At 42.5% G+C, this 20,071-nt stretch overlaps 1 protein-coding gene across 1 annotated transcript in view; it reads left to right on the top strand.

Moving 5' to 3' along the window:
* The window catches only part of PAG1 (phosphoprotein membrane anchor with glycosphingolipid microdomains 1), a 109,840-nt gene that overhangs the window by 16,282 nt on the left and 73,487 nt on the right, over nucleotides 1–20,071 (top strand). Inside the window, exon 2 of the mRNA XM_075023495.1 lies at nucleotides 10,829–10,888. The gene's annotated coding sequence lies outside the window, so the exon portion shown is untranslated. The remainder of the gene's footprint in view (nucleotides 1–10,828; nucleotides 10,889–20,071) is intronic.

Raw genomic sequence — 20,071 nt, 5'->3', positions numbered from 1 at the left:
AATTGGTCATTGCAGAGGAAATTGGGCAGGTGCTGTGTTGTGTAACGAAGATGAGAGGGTGTCAGACTGCTGAGGTATCACAACAGAATTGCTGAAAGAAGCTGGAGAATTGAATACGGAGGTGTCGCCATGTGTTGTACAGTGCTCCGAAGAGGCAGCGCTGCTGACAGAAAACACGCCACGTGCGTGGATGCCACAGCTGTGATTTGTGAATCTGAGCACTGGATTTCACTTTAAAAAACCTGAAATTTTTGGCAGAAAGCAAGTGGTGATTTTGAACAGGCTGGCAGCGACAGTCCTGGGAGGGTGTGAGCTCCCAGGTGGACAGCTTCTCTCCTCAGCCCGCTCCAGCTCCCTCCTTTTGACTTCTGCTGCTTTGCTCCCAGGCGGGTGGGCACAGCAGTCCTGCTGCCTTCAGTTCCTGCCATCCTGCCTGCGAGCCCCTAACTAACTCCACCATCTAAGTCCACCCTGCCCCAAAACTAGCTCATTCTTGATAAGGTATTCATCTTCAGCTTCCCTCTGATTTGTGAAAGTGGAGAAAAATAATGGGAAAAATGGGTGCTTGGCCTTTTGGATATTTCATGAGAAGGCTGTATTATTTATAAATAATTTATGACTTTGAAGCTACACACTTTCTCCCCAGGTTATATGTCTTGTATAACTGAACTGTATGATTTACCTTAAATTGCCCATCTGCCATGCATCATGAATCTCCGTACAGAGCTGTTTCTCCTCTCCTGTACGGCCTTCGCTCGTGGATAAGAGATTTGCATAAAATGATTTCTTCATGTAAATGCGATTGGGCTGCGGCTCCAGCATCTTGTTATAACGCATGTACCAATCCTCTTGAATTGCGCTAGCATCTACTTCAGTAATTGCATCTATTTGTTTGTTGCTATAGTTTTGGGAATTAGCGGGGAGCAGGATGCGTGTACTGACGTGCTGTTGCTGCAGCCTTCGTAGCCTTACCTTATCCTAAGGCTTCTTTGAAAAAACAACAGGCGAAGGTTGGGATGGGGGTCGGCAGTGCTGCAGCTCAGGCGGGGGCCCGGGCGAGAGCCAGGGGCTGAATGGGGCTCCCCAGGGACACCCCGGTTATCTGCGCTGGTCCTGAGCCAGGCAGCCGGCCCCCGCGGGGACAACCCGCCCAGGGCCCGGACAAGTGGCGTAATTAAAATGGTTCATAAGCCAGAGAGATAAGGAGCCCTGCCATTTCAGTCGGTGTCATTCAGGCTATGATGTGGGGCTTGCTGGGGGTCCATGAGATGGAGGGCTGTGTGAAGCCCCTGGCCAGGAACGGAGCAACCAAAGCACCTCACAGACCCTTCCTGCAGCCTTCTGCTCCCAGCGGTTTTAGCCTTGCATTTGTATATTTTTTACCCCCAATTACTCTTCTTTGCTGAACCTCTTCATTCGTGGTCTCTCCTCCCTGGCCTCACTTTACTTGCTGTGTTTCATTTCTCTTTCCAGCTCCTTTTGTAGCCATCGTGTCCCAGCTTCTGCGATCTTCCTGGCACCTCCTTGTCTCCCCTTTACCTGAAGCATGAATAAATGAGATAATGAGACACAGGCCAGTCATCCCAATTACTTTGTGTACGTATGCATATGTATGCCCTCACCCTCTCCCTTGTCTCTCATCTTTCTGTCCTTTTCTACAGCAGTCTCTGGAGAATGGGATTATCTTTTGGTGTACATTTAGCATGTTGACGCTGCTGCAGTATGAATAGCATTGGCTATTGGTATACTTATTTTGAAAGACTAGAGCTGTACTGTAGTGCTCATTTGGGCTAGTAATGCCCCACAAATTACCATGTAGCCTAGCTTGTCATCACCATCAGTAAAATCTTTTCCTGCATTCAGATTGTCGTTGCATAGCTTTATATTTTTGAAGTTGGAAGGGAAGATAAAATATAGTCGGTACAGCCTCTAATAATTATTTAATGCTTTTTGTACTAATGTTAATGTGTCCTGAATAATGGTTTTTGGGAAAGATCTGCTAATTTAGGTAATGGTGATAGTATTTTGATCAGGTATGTAGTAAATGCAGAAGTTGGAGGGTATTTTTTTTGAAAGCTTCTCCATCTTTCTATAATTACCAGATAGATAATATGAACTTGCCAGATCCAACATACTAATGATTGCCTTCCAGCTTTTAGAGAGACAGAAATTATACACTAGCAGCGTCTGAACAAGATTCTGCTTTGGTAGTGTAATAAAACATACAATACTGTGCTCTCTTGCCATTGCGTAAACATCCATGAATGTGTCCCCGGTCTTTCAATAAAGAAAATAATGAAGATGAAGCTAAATTTACTTTAGGAGTACTCGAATGGCTATTGATGGCTTGGGAATGCTGGGTTATCAATAGTAGATGAACTGCTTTGCTGTTGTCTGACACTTTGTACAGGTGTCTCATGAATCATTTTCAGATAAAAGGTAAATGCTCTTACTGTCCAATTTTGCTCCTTTTAAATTGCTGCATTTTTCAGCTTCGTCTGCAGATTTCCTAAAGCAAGCTCTTTGTGGCTAAGATCCAGGGTATTTTCTTAGCGAGATGCCTTTTTTGAACTGGCTCTGAACTGTGCTGCCTGATGAAAAGCAAGTCTGCTAAGATCGTAGCGTGCGATGATTGTCTGCTGTGCTCTCTGTTTCACAGGCAACTTAGCATTGGTCTGTGCTGGGCCATTAGAAGGAACGTAAAGAGAACTGTGTTTGGGTAATATTCTTAAATATATCACATACCCTCAGTGCCTTGCGGTTGGACCTAGACTAGTAGGGAAGAGAGCACTTTGGCTGTTGTGCCACTAGCCATTTTATTAGTTGCATCTTGCTGTATTTCACTTTAAAGGAATAATTTGCAGCCCACTAATCCTTCTGTGATGAAGAGAATTCTTTCCAGTATTTCCTTTCTTCTAAAATGCGGTCAGTATGGGAGATTACTACAGAGGAACATGGAGACCTTTAGTCTTTCATACTTAACTACCATCGCATTGGGACTGTGTAGGCAAAGTAGCAGTCTGAGCTAGCAGATAAGCCTTCGGATGAAGAAGGAAAAAAAGCAAAAAGTGGTAGAAGCTGCAGCAACAATATTCCTGAATCTGCAGGAAGTCATCTAATCCCTAGTTAATATAAAACACTCCTAAAATTACCAGAGCTTTTGAAATCGGTTTCTTTGTTTCAGAAGTAAGGTGCAACCCCAAGGCAAGGAGTGGCGTGAATTTACTGGGATAGTGCTACACAAAGGTCTCTGGAGATATGAGACATCTAAGTGTATTGCTGAGTTGCTTTAAAAACTACTTCCGTACTGGGTCATGGGAAAGGTTTTCAGTGCAGTATTTTACCCTGATGCATCTATAACTCTAGCAGCAGCCATCAGCAGCGTCACTTCTGCAGCTTTTTCAATAAAGAAATAAATCTCACCATCATTTTTCCTGGGCTCTACACACCAGTTCCATGAATTAAAATGTACAAAGAGAATACAGCATAAGGGGGGTGGATGTGCACCTACCAGTTACCATGGAAATAATTAAGGGCACACTGAGACTAGAGACCCAGAAGCACTCAGATCTGGGTATACAGTGTGTGTGACCCATCAGGGTGAGATTAGGGCAGGTGTCCCCCCGCTTCTTGTCTCTCTCCCTCCCTTGCAGAGTGGTTTGTGCAGGAACAGCACCTGGGAGTGGGGTTCAAAGGGAGCCCCCCACACTCCTGCTTCACTTGACAGCCTCTGGAAACCTGGGGAGGTCAGTAGTGACAAGAGCACCTGCATATTTCTGGCAGGTTTGGGACCTTTGTTTACGTAGGTGGGTGGTTCTTCTCCTTCAGTCACAAGCACCGAAAAGGTCTGGCCACCCATCTTGCTTGTCTCTCATGCAGTTTGCGAGCCTTGTCCCTGTCTTGTCTAGCAGAAGCTGAGGGTCATTTATTCCATGCCCCTGGTTATTCCTGGAGAGCACTAGCTGTGCTGGAGGCAATGCAAGGATGGGAGGCATCAACACCCCCTGCAGAGCCGGTAGCTGACTCCTCACAGCCTCTGGCAGACACTGAATGTGAAGAGATTATGGGGCAGGCCGGTCTGGTTTTCCACTGGGAGTAAGCACTCCCTATGGCAGACCCTTGAGGTGTTGGTGTGTCTAAAGAAGACAGTTTGAACAAAATCCACAGCTTATGTAAATTGGTATCATATCCTTAACAGGCACAGAGTGTTATCATTTCATATTTTGAAAGAACTATCCTGTAATATCAGTCCATTTTATTACTCTTCTGCTTTGTGCTATTGGTGCCAGCAGACCTGAGAGATGAGGTAAAGCAAAAGATATGTTCTAGCCCATTTGTCCCCCAAGTGCATATTTTGCTGTGGCTGTGTACCTGCACTCCATGAACTTGGATCGGGAGGGGAATATGCTTTAGTGGTACAGACTCTTCTGCATAGTTCTGCCAAAAGATGGTCTCTTCTGACCTTCTGCTTTTGACTAGACCCGTTTCTTTCTAATTCTGTGTTGCTTGTCTTTTCCTAAGCCTTATTCTTGCCTCTGTTCTTCACTCTTACAGCTCCCCTAGGGGTATTTTCCTCCACAGCCACTCTTCCCATCTTTGCAATCTGTACATTTTCTTTTTTGCCCAAAAGGACTTACATTACTTTCCTGTCATTCACTTGGCTCTCTCTTGCTGCCAGTGTCCCATCCAACCTCTCAGGCCTCTGCTACTGCCTCCTTAGCTTCGTGTCCTCCGGTCTCATCCAAGCCAGTGCCAGTCTCCCCTTGTACTAGTTGCATGTTGGATGGGTCTCAGCTCACCCTGTTTTCATCCAAGTAGTTCCTGATCTCAGTCTCCTTTTCCACCCATTTTTTTTCTCCTTAGCTTTTGTTTAGATTGACTCTCTCACCCTCCTTCCTCCCTACTCTCTCACCCTCCTTCATCCTGCTTTTCTCCCTGACTCCCCAGCCAAATTTCCTTGCCTGTTCTTATCCATCATCTTCCCCACATATCTCTTGGTCCCAATTTTCCCCGTTTTTCCGTACTCTTCTCCCATTTCCTTACTCTTGTTCCTGTTTTCACAGGATTACACCTTTCCCATTTCAGAAGGCAGTAAAAAGCATTTCTCTGGCATAAAGTTTTTTCCTAGGTCATGTCAAGTCCCTTCTTCAGAGAGTAGAGATACTCAAGCTTCTCAAAGAAAAAGTATGCCAAGACCTTTTAGCTTAGGCAGTGAAAAGTACTTTTCTTTGGCTTTTATTTTCAGAAATATGTGCATCATTTCAATGGAGATACCCAAAATTATATTTAGCATGAGCATGGATTTTTTAACAGTAGAAAATGGCTCTGGAAAGGGGAAAGTGCCAGACAGCTGTAATGAGCAGCGCTGCTGCCAGCCTCACCTCTGGTACTTATCATCAGGAAATGCCATTACAGTCTTCAGAGTCCTTTTTCTCAACATGTTGGCAAATATGTAGCCTTGGGAAGATTTAATATGATGCTGCAAATTTTACAAGGCTCCCAGTAGAGTCAGTTGTCCAAGGAGAAGGAGATGCATGAGCAGTGAACTGCTGCCTGCCTTGCTGGTTTGTAAGAGTTAGATGAGGAGTGAGAGCCCCACTTTAGAGTTGGGCATTGTTTGGGAGTCCCTTGATGGTAAGACTGCATGTGTCTCTGTGTGTGTGTATATATATTTCCTAATCATCCTTATTCCAAGACTAGTTCTATATACGTAAATCAAAAAAGACACCTCACAAATTACAGGAGCCTGTATCACCATAGCCTTCCCATTTTATAGAAGGGTCAGACTGGGATGCTGATATCCAGAAGAGGGTTGGTGATACCGCAGAAAATTTGCAACTCTTGAAGTAGATTTTTGGATTTTTAATGGATAAACGTGGAGAGCAGTTCCACCAACCTTATATTATACAAGGTCTGTCTGTCATGTGTTGCCTTTTCCCAGATATTAAAAGGAAGACATGATCCCCAGTGAGTTAATAAGAATAATTCTTTCATGCCGGGGAAAAAAGTGAAAGGAAAAATGAGCTGCATAAGATTTGCCTGTGACATTTAAAGTCTAAATCTGAGTTTGACTGAGTAATTTATCCTTGGGTATTTGCAGGAGGGAGAGCAGGAGAATATGAATGAGTGCATCTCAGTTATGTCTGAGCTTTCTGATAGATGAAGAGAATTTTTGGTGACTCCATCTGGCTGGAAGGTCTATCTGTGTGATCTCTTCTCCGGCAGATGGAAGATAACACTAGGAGGAGTCCTTTGATTATCAAAGCATGGGAATTACTCCAGTGCAGTATCACCCTGAGACACCACTTTCTTTCAGAGTGACAGGTGATGTTTCTGGGATGTTAGAGAGAGCTCATTTCCCCCTGCTGCACTGAACATGTGTACACCAGATTTTCTTTGGCAATATTAAACCATTCTGTATCTGTTGCTGGTGAGGAAAGATATGAAAATACAGAGTATCTGTGTAGAGAACATAGCAAGTACAAAGAGACTGAAGGAAGAGGATATGTTTATCAACTTCATTAGTATTTCTTTTACAATCTGCTTGGATTCTTGGAGTTTCTATGAACTGCTTTTTGAAACATGTAAGAGATGATTAAGCTGACATTAATTGAAGTCTTTCCTGAATGTAGAGGTTCTTTCTCAAACAGTGTAGCAATTTTTATTTCCCACTGCTGTTGGCTTTCTGCTAGCACATGTGTTTGCAGTATCCCATTGAGCAACCTCACACTTCTGTCAAGACTTCTCTTTGCAACATGCAGTGTTGCATGTGAACCTACCAGCAGTCCTGCATCCAGACCTTCCTTTAATTTCTAAGAATAACATTCAGCTTGTTCTTGTGAGTATCAGGAGTTAACTAACGGAGCCAACATCAGCCTTCTGTGAATTGCCTACCACTTTGGCATGTTACTTCTGTTCATCTGTCAGAAGGCATCTGTGAGTGTCAGTCCTTGCTCAGAGGGAGGACGAGAAAGGACTGTGCAACCATGGAAGTTGTGGTTCAGCAGGGTTTTCTCTGGTGCCCGGGCAGATGTGGGCTGGGGAAGACAGCCTCTACCCTTTTCAGCACTGGAGCATGTTCTGGTCCATAGGAGGAGGGTCCACCTGCCGCATGGCAGTTCTGGGGGATTGCTGTGTTTCCAACAGACGAGACTGGAGCACTGTGTTTATTCTTCAGCCTGTGCTTGTTTCTCATCTGCTTTTCCCTACAGTTGCACATCACGTAGAGTCACTTGAAATATGGCTGTTTTCACCAGCTGATTGCTGGTGAAAGGGCTGGAAGGAATGTCTTGTGAGGAATGGCTAAGGACTTTGGGCGTGTCTAGTTTGGAGAAAAGGAGGTTGAGGGGTCACCTCATTGCTCTCTACAGCTTTCTGAGGAGGGGACGTGGAGAGGGAGGTGCTGACCTCTTCTCCCGGGTATCCAGTGATAGGGCGCATGGGAATGGTTCAAAGCTGCATCAGGGGAGGTTCAGACTTGACATTAGGAAGCATTTCTTTACCAAGAGGGTGGTCAAACACTGGAACAGGCTTCCTAGAGAGGTGGTCGATGCCCCAAGCCTGTCAGTGTTTAAGAGGCATTTGGACAATGCCCTTTACACCATGCTTTAACTTTTGGTCAGCCCTGAATTGGTCAGGTGGTAGGACTAGATGATTGTTGTAGGTCACTTCCAACTGAAATAGTCTGTTTTGTTCTAATATTTTACAGTCTGGACAGTGGCTGTGCAGTGGAATTCACCTGTGCTAATGATACACAGCAGACCACAAGGTTAACAAAAGAGCATGTTTGCCTCAGTCACTGCTCTGTGGAGGAGGTTAGGAGTAAGTCATCTGAGGTGGCAGTTTCCCACACGCAGACTGTGCCTTTCCCAACTTATCCATGCATATCATTGCAGATCAGGGTAGAGAGTTAGTGATCTGAGTCACACCTCAGTGCAAATTCATAAAGATGTGTAGAGGTCATCTCTGTTGATAGGAAATACTCAAGTCTCACTGTCCATCCATGCAGGTTGTTATGTATGAACTTGCCCCTTTTTTACCACATAACTACTGTAGCCTCATCTGTGACATTAACTTATGTTTGTACAAGCAGTCAGTGCTCTGTTCCTCAGAAACCTGGGGCAGATCAGGAACAGTCAGGTTTTGGGTGTTTTCTGAAGTGAGATGCAGAATTACTTTCTGTGGAGCTTCCCTGCATAATTCACAGGTGCATCTTGCTGTCTGCCCGATCACTGCTTGTTTCATTTCACCTCTTGCTCAATCCTGGTTTTCAACATGAAATTCTTAATCATAGCTCATGTCATATCTTCAGGAAATGCCATTGTGGTAATCTCACTGTTGGTCTTTTGCTGGTGCTTGCCAGTGCTAAACAATACAGAGGGGACACTGTAAACATCTGAGGTTCCAAATGTCAAACCTCAAGATCCTGTTACAAAGAACATAGGACAGCAGCTGGGTTACTCTACAAGCATTAAGATGAGCATGTTTACTGCTTCTTAAATATTTTCTTTGTTTTATTTTAATATTTATAAAACTTTTCCTGCCTTAAGTAACTTTTGTAAACTTATTTTTCTATTAATACCCTAACATGGCTGTGCATAATTGGCATGTGATTAATACATTTAATGGAGCTTCGGTCTTGAATGTGATTCCTTTGGCAGTCTTTCTGGTTTTTTCTCTTTGCTATTCACGTTGGCCACCTGAGACACTTTCTGATTTTTTTGGCATAGCATTCATTTTGATTTCATAGTTGATAGCATTATTATTCTATCAAATAACCTGATAAATTGTTACAGCAAGACTGCAGCAGCAGCCAAAGCACTGATGCTTTCTAATGGCGCACTTTACCTCCTCTCTATTATCACTGCCCATTTCATTATTTACAAGTTGATTACAGCTGCGTTTCTCAAGGGCTATGAAATATTCAGCAGCCTGGACTAGCCTGGGGAGAATCGCAGTCTTTGCAGTTGAACACCTGCCCTCAAAGGCAAAGAGGAACCAAAAACTTCTCGTGTTTAAAACTGATGGGGAAATTCCTTCTCTGCTTTAGCTTTCCCACAACACTGACTTAGAGGTGCACGCTAATTTAAAGTTACCACTTTACTTATGCTTGTCATGGGATGGGAAAATAATAAGAATAAATATACAACTACTGCATTTCTGCCATACTTGCCTGGCTACAGCAAAGAAGGAAAGAAATGTTGGTATAATTGGTTGCCTGTGTGTCAGTGTGAGGCAGTAGGCATTTTGGGTGGAGTTGGGAAAAAAGCTCTCCATTAAGGGCAAAAATTAACACTACCGGTTATGTTCTCACACTTTGTCTCTCTGGAGGACTAGCCAGCAATGATTGACTGAAATGTGCAATATTTTACCAAGTAGGAAACAGATAAGATTTTTATAAACAGGATACTTCATCATTAAAGTAAAGAAACAATTGCTTTGACCTTGACACTGAATGAGTAAGGCCAGCATTGTGATAATTGAGAATGTAGCTAAGCAACAGTTCTCCAGGAGCTTGCACTGCTTTATTTTTAGTAGACTACACCAGTAAGGGGGAAGGAGGGGGGGGGGGAGCCAAATGAGCAAAGCAACTGGTTAATGCTTACAAAAAAAGAAACTATTTCTGTCTTTGTGCAAAAAGTTTGAGTTGTAATATGCGCTTATACAGATTTTATTTGGGTTTACATCAAAAAAGTAATTGAATCAGTGTATCCTCCTGTGGTCTGAACAAGCAGATAGCCTGACAGTATCCCTGATTTCTTAAGCTGCTTTAGAGACTTGAGTCTCTTCTGAAAATTAATGGTGTAGAAGAAATGGCATATTCCTCCAGAAATAGTCTATTTTATATCTATTTCTGCTTGCTTTGGCAGTAATTAGATTTCCTAATCTTACTGGTTAGCACTATACAGCCTAATTTATTTGAAAAGTTGGACAGTAATTTTAACTAAATTAATTTGGAAAGTCCTTTAAATAAGTTCTTGCAACCACTTGCTGTAGATATGCTCTAACTTTGGTTTAAACTAGTCGTACAATACTGTAGCAAGCCAGTTCCCTACAAAGTAAACAATGTATGACCCTTTAAATCTGAAATAAACATCCAGGGAAAGGAAGGTATTTTCTTCTAGCTAAGTCAATTTACAAACCAAGTTGTTAGTTTAATTTTCATTTAGGCAACGGAAAGAAAATCAGTCTGAGAAGTTCAACATTTTTATTATGTAGGCATTGCAGGATTGATTGCAACCACATGGCTGCTCCATTATCCTGTAACTAAAAGTATGTGTTGCAAGGCTGGTGCTAATGGAAAGTTTGCAACCTCTTTACCTCTCCCTGTTCCTCATAAATCTCTCATCGCTGACTTGGATGATCTTTCTTTAGATACCAAACCAATACAATTACTAAGTAACAATGAGTTTCTGCTGGTAAAACCCAAGCAGTTGCAGAAATCTCTCTGAAGATACTGTCACTGGAATGGTATAAACTACCCTAACTTTACATATAGGAGCCTTTAATTCTGATTTGGTCTATGAAATCCATTACTGGCAACATCACAAGTGAGAGAGTAAAAATGTCCTAATTCTCAGCCTAACTTCTTTATTGGATCTTTAAAAGTAAGAAAATAGTAAGCACAAAAATAATTAAAAGGAGTTTAAAAACTGTATTAGTTATTCTCAGGTATTTTAAATACAGGAAGGAAACCTTTTTTTGAAGTACTTTTCTCTGGATATGATTTTAAATTTGAAGAAACAGGAGATAATGTATATTGTCTGTTATATTCTCATAGTGGAGCATAATTGAATTCAGAATTGTGAACATTTTTTTTTTTGCCTAGGAGGAAACGTTTGTCAATACTGTACAGCCCTTGAACATCAAGCTCTACAGAGAATCCAAGGTAATTGTTGATGCAACTGCTTTTTGTTTCCTGTGGTGGTCAGCTTGGCTTTAGTTCAGTTTTGTGAAGACCTCTGTAATTTATGAAGGTGCCAGTGCAAAGCAATTAAACTGGGTAGCAGCAATGTTAGAGGTAGCTTTTGCAGAAGCTGTTGCTTACAGCTTCGTGATCCATGATGTGCTGTGTGAGGTGCTAGTGTGTGTGTGTATAAAATAAAGATGTGATACATTTTGAAAATGCAGTTGTTGTTTTCATGTCTTAAAAAGCAGCCGTACCAGTCACAGCTGAAAGGTAGAATCAGCTGGATATGGTTTAGTATATGGTCATTCAGAAAGCCTTTCCTTATCCCTCAGCATCCCAGTCTTCTAGCTGGTTGTCTTCCTAGAGCTGTGAGAGGCACCACGTGCTCTGCAGTGCTGGCACAGGCTTTCCTGCCCCGGATGATAGCAGTTTTGGTCAGTGGACCTGTTTTGGTCAAGCAGAGCGTTGACTGCTTCATTGGAAATTGCCATCTTTGCTCACTTTGCCAAGTTCTTAAAACCTGGTTATGCTGTTGCAATTGCTGTAGATGCCACAGATCTATACATCGCATTTGCTTGTTCCAAAGCCTGTTTTGAAAGCATAGCAAATGAGGTTTTCATTGGTATGGACAGAAACTAAATAACAAAATAGGCAGCTGGGAGTTCATATTTCATATTTAAGTTACAAAGCTATCCCACTGCGGAAGGTATGGAAAAGAATACTGCGGTTAGGAAGTTAGTCTGGGCATGCAGTCTGCAAGGCATATCTGGTACCTTTGCATGGAGACCAATGACATCCAGTCTTCAGTATGTAGACTGGTGCTGCTTGCATTCATTTACTGGAGGTCTGATGAGATTTGAGCAACATCAAATTTATATTGGGTTGGCACTTAAATAATTAACATCTCCCAACACCTGGCAGATGGTGAATTTTCAAACACTGCAGTTATTTTTTATTCCAAGTATCCTGGCCCTTGCTGGGTGGCTGTTTCTAGTAAGTAGTGAGATGGTACTGGACTGGATTGCATTGTATGTGATGTACTCAATTTGTGGCTGAGTTGAGAAATACTGGGAAGATTTCAAGTCCCTTCCTTAGCGCAATGATAGCCTTGAAATTCCTCTGTGGAATCAGTGCTTTGCTAATGCATACCAAGCAGGTGGTCTTTACTTACAACATGTTGGTAAGATGATAAGCGAAGAACCTTGAAGGTAACCACATTGAACTAACTGACATGGTGCATGTTCCTAGCTTTTCCTAAAGGAAAGTTGGTTTGCTCAGACAAGCTTACTGATTCAACTTTGCTTTTGTAGAAGCTGTGACCACACCTCTGGTAACATACTCGGTTACCACAGTTTGTCTGACCAGGTATCTCCTAAGCTACAGTGACTGGTTGTACGAGTTTATGTGAATATACTCCAAGTCCCTCTCTCAGTCTCTTTTTGTTATCTGTACAGACTACAGACATGCTTCAATCCCAAATCTTGAGCCCATGAGAAGTGCATAAATATAACTGACATGACTGATGGAAACATTGCTTCTTGGTAGTATTTATCTTTAAAATGAACATAGAAATCAACGAGCTTGACCAGACACCTTAAAGGTAGAATTAATGTAAAATCAATTTGATATCACACATACTTCTGGAGTCTTACCTTGTGGAAGCCAAAGGACTGTGATAGTTGTCTTTAAATCTGTCAAAGATGAAGCGTTTTAGTTCTGAACTCTCATTCTCTGTAAAAGATACTCAGATCTGGAAATGAAACACCTCTGAAAGGTCAGGGGTTTTTCTCTCTCTCTTCCCTGTTGAATAGCTCATCATTTTGGAAATTCTGTTTGCAATAAAAATGTGTTGATGACTCAGTTGCATGTCTAAAGGACCTGCGTAACCTGAACTCTTGCACAGGAAATCATCAGAAATTGTGAACAGGTTATCATGCCATGTAATCCTCCATCAGTGTTAAGGCAGCCACACGGTGCCCTCTGAGCACAGCTGGAGGTCCAGCAAATTTTCCTTCCGGTTCAAAAAAGTTGGGAATCTTAGAGCTGGAAAAAAAAAAGATTGTTTTATTGGGGGTTTAAGGTCTTTTAAAATTCTGGATTTACTTCTCTGATCCCATTTATGGTACAACCCAGAGGCAGTTGTTTTGTCTTGAGCGAGGCTGGAAGGTGAAGACAGGATCCTTTCAACCAGCTTTGATGGTGTAAAAATAGTATCAGACTTTAGCCTGGCAGTGTGGGATTTTTGACTGTGTCAAAAACCAAACAACCCACCCATGGATCACCTTAGAGCTATGGTTTAGAGAGTGGCTGGAAGAAGTACCTTCAGATGGAGGCAAGTGTGGCCAGTGAAAAAGGAGGTGGGTGGTGTCCAGGGTGAAGTGGCCCTGTCACCTGAGTGTTGGCAGAAATACGTGTTGTGTAGTCATTTTGTTAGAAGTGGAGGAACGGCGGTTTCCTGCAATAGGTGTTGTGGGGGGGTGGACGTGTGAGGGGTGAAGAGCAGGGCAGGGGTCTCTTGGGTAGGTCTCTGTGGCAGGACAGCCGAGGTGTTTGCAGGCCTCCCCTGCAAACCTATGTCTTGCGCAGGATACGCAGGCCTGGTTTGACACGTGTGGTGGTCGTGGCTGGGCTTCGCAGTGGTCTGCCATGTTCCCTGTGTCTCTGCTCTGGCTTGTCTGGCCTGGCGTTGGCTTGGCAGAGGCACAAGGCATGTGGCTGAAGGAAAGGTTGTGAGCTGGTGAGCCAGGTGCCGGTAGGAGATGTCAGGCTTGCTGACACCTGAGCGCTTATCAAGACCGAGGGAGCTCCATCAGGAGCTTGGCCATGCCCGCCGCCAGAAAGGCAACGAGAAGGGGTGAAGAGGAGCTTCTCTCAGAGCTGCTTCAGTGCACGGGACACGTGGTTTGGTGCTTAAAATTTACAGCTTGCCTGTGTTGGAAGTAATTCAGGAATAGCTGCTCTGCTTTCAGTTTCCATCCTGCCTGTTTCCCTAATAACGTTCACATGCAAATGGTCCACTGCCGCACCCAGGAGTTGGGGTTTGAATGTATTCAGCATGAATAAAAACCATACAAGCTTCACCTTGAGCCTTCTCCTTTTTGCTTAAGTTGGGTTTTGGGGTTTTGTTTGTTTGTGGGGTTTTTTGTTGGATAGGATTTTTTGTTTCTTTTTTTCTGGAAAGCCCCTCTCTTTGTCTTTAGCACTTCGTTTGAGCTGGTAAAAGCATTTTCTGTCTCTGTTGGTGCTAATAGGCTCCACCATGTTGGCTAGTGTGAGCCTTAAGACACCTCTTATCTCCACTGCTGTCAGTGGTAGCTTCTGCATGTCTGCAGGTTTCCTTCCCTGAGATGTCAGGTTTTCCCTCTGCTTTCTTTAGATTGCCCTTCCAGATGGCCGGCTCTTCTGCAGGAGTAAGCACCCCTGGGCAAGGGCACTCAGCTGCGGCTCCTCAGTCTGAAAGGGTCATAAATACATGAAGTTTGTGCTTTTCATTACACTGAACGTAACAGGAGGAGCTGCCTTGTCAGCATGCTCCCAAGGGGAGGATCTGCACTAAAAGGTCTGCATGACAGCGGGGCGGGGGGGGCAAAAAAACCCCTCTGAGAGCAATGTCCCCGAGCTGGATGTTGGTGTCTTGGAGTCAGTGATCTCACAGGTCATCCGTGGGTCTGACTACAACTTGCCACCTTGCCTTTACCTCTTCGTTTTCTTCCTCCTTTGCTGTTTGCGTGGCCGTGCTGCTGAGCCTGGATGCCCAGGGCTGTTGTGAGCTTGCTGGCAACGAGCACTGTCAGCTTGCCCCCTGTCCTGAAATAACCCAGCCACCTCCTTATGGGTTTCCAGCATGAGGTCGGTGTTTGTGAGGAAGACGGTGGGAAGCAGGCGTTTTTGAGGAGGTGAGGATCCGTGAGGCTTCGGCCCCGCTGGCCCTGGGTGATCCGGGAAGGGAGGTGACGCGCTGTCGGCAGGGGCTGAGCGCTGCCGCCTGGCACAGCCCAAGCTTTCCTGGTGCTGGAGGACACAGAGGTGGAAGGAAAGCGGTGCAGGAGTCAGGCTTGTGCAGGTCCACCTTCAATAAGGTGCTGGACAACAAGCGTGTGGTGATTCCTACTGACGCTCCCCACTATATGGTGCGTTCAACAAAACCCACCCTTCTCGGATGTGATGTAAAGGAATTAAAGAACCGCCTCACGACAGGAGTTAAGGTCATTTTATGTAGACCCGTCCTGTAGAAATGGAGCGATTCAAATATTGCTGCAGCGGGTTTACATCTGTGGGGCTACAGTGGCGGTGTCAGACCAATGAACTGCGCTGACTGCGAAAATAGGCTAACGTTGCAGGAATGACTAGGGCGATTATGGGGCTGCATGAATGATTAATTGACCGTGCTTTTGTTTCAGTTTTGATCCCAGGCCCTCTGCAAAAAAACAATAAGGCAATTTTGGAAGAAGGTGTTTTTAAAATAAAAAATAAGTCCGTTGTAATAACAGCTTTATTATGCAGATATGCACCAAAACTACTCCAAGAGGAAGAGAGTAAAAAAGCAGTTGCTACTGAATCTCTGTAATATGACTATTTGAAATTTGTAGATAAGTATTCGCCAGACACTTTGCAGTCAGAATATCTATTCACATTTTAAGAGGACAATATTACTGTTCTTCAGATAGGATATGCAGTGACATAGTGGTAGTGCTTTCTTAATAACCCCCCTTTAAGCTTAGTTTAGAAAGCATTTGTTTTGTTATTAAAATTACTCTACATATTTGAGACAGACTTCAGCTGAACAACTGCCTAACACATGCTAGACACATATTGATTTTTTTGTCTTAGCCTAACGTTTCTCCTGGGCATCATATTATTTATTCATAAAGCAGAAATGATGTCTGACAGGCAGTTAGAGGGGTGTAGAGCTGTACTCCAGAAACAATGTGAAAAGCTTTGCAAGGACCCCAAGAAATCAATGTACTGATGCTAAAGAGCAGCCTTTTAATTCTGAGCACATGTTCATGCAATCGTTCAGTGTGGAAAAGGAAATTTAAATAACAAATAGTTACTGTTAAAACTGCAGGCCTAAATTTTCATTCATCTTTATTCCAATTATCCGAGCCAAGGTGGAAGTAGGCAAAGGCGGCAACTAGCCAAGCCCAGACACCTCTCAGCCATAAAGCTGTCTCACTACTCTAGCCCTAATTTGCACATTTGTATGTAGATTTCTGTGGGAAGTAAGATATTTTTATCAATAAAGATTTGAAACTCGAACGTTGTTCAGAGAGCCAGATACTCCTAAAGCGTGCATGATTCATAACCACTTACTCTAATTGAGTGTTAGACTGATGTCTGTACAGCAGATTAAAATAATAAATAGCTGGTATTTTTAGAATGTGAGTTGAAATATTTTGATAAGCCAGTCATTGTGATAGACCTGTTTGAAAAAAATTAGGCAAAAGGAGATTTGTTCTAGTTTTGTTCATTCAAAATTAGATCACAGCATACTATCAAGCAGTATTTGCTGGTGGAAGATATATTTTATTTCCAAAAATGTTTTGCCTACTGAAAAAAAAATAAGTGAACTCACAGGTATTCTTACATTCTTAGGAAAAATTTTATCTGACCTTATATGTCTCTCAGCAAGATAAGTAACTTTAATTATTGAAGTATTATATTTGAAGTGAAATAGACATCTGAATATCTTGTCAAATCAGGTGACTATGGAATTTGTTTCTTGTTATTTAAAACACAGATAATGCAGTGGAAAAAAGGAGCACCTCATCATGTAATTAAATATTTCATTTTAATGTATAAACAAGGGAGCTGAACTAAATTTGCTCTGGCATTTCTTGACTTTCTAGTACTTGACTTTGAACCTGAATGTTCTTTGATAGATAGGGTTGGGAATTTCAAAATTTGCTTTGTGTATTTTGAGGAGGGAGGGGAAATGTAAGAAAAGAATACATTTCTACTCTATATAGACATGAAAGTTATCGTCTTTCTCTTGATTAATAAGAAGGTCATGTTATTTACGGTGAAACCAAGGCACACATTAACCTCGTGAAGCTAAGAACTTAACACATATTCCTTAAATTGGTCTGTAGAACACCTTATAGCTGTTTTCTCCAGGAAAGGCTTTGACCTCTTCAATCATGAAACATCACAATAAAAGCAATTTTAAATCACTCAGCTGGGACAGCATAATCTGTGTCCATCCAGAATAAGTAAGAGTGCCTGAAGCATGCACACATTTATATTTTTTTCCCAGGAAGTGGTCTTTAAAAAGAAGGGGAAAATGTGATACCTCACTGGTATCTTCTAGGAAATCAAATGTATGAACTTTCACATTTAGTATTCTGATATATAAAGATGGCACTGGGGAAGCACTACAGTGTTTTCAGATGACTGTCTTTCACGGATTTGAAAATCTTATTTCATTTGACTTGATCGGAAGAAAGTGTACCAAAAATGATGTTTTTCTGAGCTATTGTACATGTTGCAATGGGCACATTTTTTATGGTTGCTATCTGATGGGTACCTCATTTCTCAAAAATGGATGCATTTTGATTTGCTCTTGCCAATACTTTTGAATGCTGCTGTTAACTCGCAAGAGTTACCATGTATTTACAAGTAGGTTTTAAATGACTAATTTACTGCATAGAGTTAAGGATGTCTGAATGTTAAGTAGTGACTTTAAATGTCACTTTTCCGAATTGTTAAACTAGAGCTGTAATAATAATTCTTTTAATCTATTTAGATAGCTGGTAACTGGTCAATTAGTAAGGTTTGTTCATCCAAAGCTCAACTGCATCTTTCTGCCTCCCTGAGCTCTATTTTCTTAATTTAGTTCTGTCATTACCGTTGTCAGGAACATAACTCTTTGCTTTTGACAGCAGAAGAATACCCAGCCCCTGATAAAGCACTAAAACATGAATGCATGCATTTTCTGCTTCACCAGCCTGGAGTGCTCTTCAGGACACTCAGACAGAGGATGTCTGCACCAGAGCTGGTCACCCAAGGTCTCCCTCTAGTCAGGGGAGGGAAGTACCTACTTTTAGGACATGGTCCATTTAACTTATTGCGGAGGCTTATGTTGCTGTACTGTATGTTGCATCTTGTAAGAGCCTTATAGGATGCTGTAGTCTGAAGGGAATGTAGGTACCCAGTTGTGGGGTAGAATTCAGCTTCAGGCTGAGACACGCACGTTTTGTTACTTGTGAGCAGCTGGGTCCTCACGTGAGCACAGCATCCCTGTTCGAATCAGTGGCGATGTCATCCCTGTAGCTGGTGAAGCCTGGAAAGCAGCGCTGCTTTCCCTGAGCCAGGCACTGCTCTGTGGGGTCGCTTGCTACAGACAACTGCTGGGACTGGATGGGACACAGCGTTCTTGTTATCAGGATGCTGGGACTCAGTGTGCTCTTCCAACCTACAGTTATTTAGGACAGTTATACATTAGCAAGCTAGTATGTTACCTACTGGCTTTCCTTTGGGTGTTGATTCTTACTAGCTTTTAAAGGACATAGTGAAGAGCACTAAGCAAAAAAATGAAAGGTAAGCCATATTTTTAACAGGCATTTCGTTGTTAAGGTTTATCTAAATACAGTACAGCAAAAAGAGTTTCCGTAATTTTGTGATGCTGTTGTGTTCCTAAAATTGCTTTCCTCTGACGCTTTGCTGGAACTTTTGATGAAAAGTGGTTGGTTTGGAAACCACCATTGAAAAGGTCGTGTATGGGGAGAAGACATGTGTTGCCTTTTTCTGTTTTTACCTTTTTTTCCCTAAACAATAATTTACCTAATGTCAACATGTCTTTGGTGAAACACCTTGCCTCACCAAACATATTTTCAGAGGCTTAGTAAGAGGTTGGCAGATGCTAGTCCATCTCTCGCGTCAGCTGGGTAAAAGGCAGCACTGCTGTTGGCACTGTCATCTACTGAAAGGCAAATGTGTTTTAAGATCAAGGTTTGTTACTGAGCTCAAATGGACCCCAGATGCCTCTGCTCTCTTAACTTTGTAAAATGGCTGAGCTAAGGAGATGACAGAAAAAATATTATCTGAAATATTTTCTAACATAATTAAATAGCAAGTACATATGTAAACCAGTTTATAAAAGACCAAATTAGCTGTGGAACACAGAAGTTTCCAACTGTTGCATACAGATATTTTAGGAGCCATTAGAAGATAGTAACTCATGAAAACAATCAACTTAGGTGATGATGTCCTGGGCTTAAAAAATCAACTGTGAAGGATGTTGAATAAGGCATGCTTCTTCCTTCAGAGATGTCTGTGGACTGAGGTGTTTAGGAGCCAGCCCTAGGAATGCCTGTGGTCATGAAGCAATGCCACCCCTCAGTCCACTGTCAAGCATGGTCCACATACAGCTAGTGTAGCTTTTACCTTGTTCAAACTTGCTGTAAAAAGAAATTTGTTTTCTTGTGAGCATTTCTGTAATACTCATCTATCTCTCTTGTAATAATGGTAGTAAGAAGCAGCCTGATTTCATATCCAAAGCCTGTCTGGCCCATCCATCCACACATCCCTCCGGTTCACCAGCAATATCAGCTTCATCACTGACGTGCCGTGTATTCAAACTGGCATCTGTGGGCTTTATTTGTTGCTACTGCTGAAGTTAAGGATGACCTGTGGGCAGACATCAACACACTTAACCTCATTTTCTCCTTTTAAATCCCTTCTTAAAATCTCCTCTGCCATAATCCCTGGGAAAAAAAAAAAAAAAAAGTAGGTTACTGATGTGTTACAGCCACTGGCTCGTGTGTTGACTGATGCTGTCTCTTTGTTTCCTCCTACTTCCTTGTCAGCCATCCATACCCACTTATTGGACTTATTTTTATGTTTAAATGTGACTCTCTGAGGCAAGAACCATCTTTTCTGTTCTCTCTGAGCACAGCCTCCAGCATATGTATCCTGACCTGGGACTCCTAGATGCTACCGTAACACAAGGAAGAGAAAATAACTGTGATGGCTCAGTGCGTCACAACTTTCGCAGGCTTTTTCACAGCACCATGTGAGGAAAATGAATATTGTTATCATATGGCAAGGGTGAAAAATGAAGGCATATGTCCTTAATAAGGAATTCTTAAATTCTTTAAATATTTCTATTAATTTTGAATGTCTGAGCTGAAATACAGATATATTTTTTCTTAAGGGCTTGTG

This window comes from Buteo buteo, chromosome 3 (genome assembly GCF_964188355.1).
Source record: "Buteo buteo chromosome 3, bButBut1.hap1.1, whole genome shotgun sequence".
Lineage (NCBI taxonomy): Eukaryota > Metazoa > Chordata > Aves > Accipitriformes > Accipitridae > Buteo > Buteo buteo.
This window is presented reverse-complemented; position numbering and strand designations above follow the sequence as displayed.